This window comes from Octopus bimaculoides, chromosome 19 (assembly GCF_001194135.2).
Source record: "Octopus bimaculoides isolate UCB-OBI-ISO-001 chromosome 19, ASM119413v2, whole genome shotgun sequence".
Taxonomy (NCBI): domain Eukaryota; kingdom Metazoa; phylum Mollusca; class Cephalopoda; order Octopoda; family Octopodidae; genus Octopus; species Octopus bimaculoides.
Window position 1 is genome coordinate 39,188,989 of NC_068999.1, and position 1,654 is coordinate 39,190,642.

Here is a 1,654-nt window from a genome sequence, read left to right on the forward strand (position 1 = left end):
GTATTTCTTCTATCTTAATGAATAAAAATTCTTCTGATAGAATAAATGGGTTAATAGAAACCAATGTAGCAAAGAACACAAAATAACTGTGGTTTAGTTCCTGTTTTTAAGGCAGGAACTCCTTGAAGTTTTGGCTATTTGAGTATATTTAAGAATTTAAGGATTGGAGAAAACGCATGCTATAATTGCATACTTTATTCCTACATATGTTTCAAATGATTACAACCTGTGTGATCCATAGGGATCTTTGATATGAAAATTGTAACCTTCTCATCAGGGAAAGCATGGGAATCATCTTAAACGTAAGACATTATGACCGATTATATATATATATATATATATGCATACATACATACATACATACATACATATAAAGAAGCATACATACGTAGGCTGGAAGAGTAGTCTCTCTTTGACCAGTGGTAAATACAATACATGCAATGTAGAAGGATAAGCCTTCTCAGTCCAGGAAACAGGACTAAATATCTAATAAACATAATTCATCTAGGAACGAAACTTGAGGTATTGCCTAGTGAAGATATTCCCATTTGCTGCAGAATCTCGTGACAGAAGTCATATAATTGATGACAAGTACCGAGAAATTTTGAGTAGCGACGGAATGAATAACTTTCCAAGAAGTATCCAATGTTAAATAATCGAATATGTTTGTGTTCTGCGAATATTTCATCTTTCTTTCTTTCTTTCTTTCTCTCTCTCTCTCTCTCTTTCTATCTATCTATCTATCTATCTATCTATCTATCTATCTATCTATCTATCTATCTATTTGTCTGTCTGTCTGTCTTTGTTTCTATCTATCTATTTGTCTGTCTGTCTGTCTTTCTTTCTATCTATCTAAAGGTCTCTCCCGTCGTTAGACGACGTATGAGGGTTCGATAATTTCTTACCGAACAACCATACAGATGGTGTGTTTATAATGATCAAATGTTTGTGTAGACATGAGTTCACTCCCTCCATCGAATCGACATTATCTGTATAAGTGCAGATGTCGAAATGATCGCGAGGCAACGTGAAATGAAGTGCTTTGCTCAAGAACACAACGCAAGCACGGTCTGGGAATCGAAACCACGAACTTTGCAATCGTGCGCGTAACACCCTAACCACTAAGCCATGTGCCTTCGAATACAAATACGAATATATATTTAAAAACACAGGCATTTATTCACATACAAACTCGCATTTATAGACACACAAGTAAACGCGCATATAACTGTGAATACGTGCTGTGTGTGGCTGTTGATGCAGGGGTGAGTGCAAGTGTAACAGTGTGTAAATAATGCTAGCTCCCATTAAATTCTTCAAAGTAATTTAAATACAATTCATAATAGAAACCTAAATTGCTCGGAACATTTCCTTCAAGCAAGGAATAACAAAAACCCCAGAAAACATGGAGTCTTCAATTTTAATAACAGTTGCAGCAGGAACATGTTCTTGAAATGAATCATAAAAACGCTTACATTTTCTATTATTTACTTTTTCCCATGTAATAACTCTTTCTCTTTCTATTTTTATATGTGTTTGTGTGTATGTACGTATTTATATATGCATTTGTGTGTGTTTGTGTAGCTGCGTATTTATGTATGTATGTGTGTATGTATGTATGTATGTATCTATCTTTATATATATATATGTATGT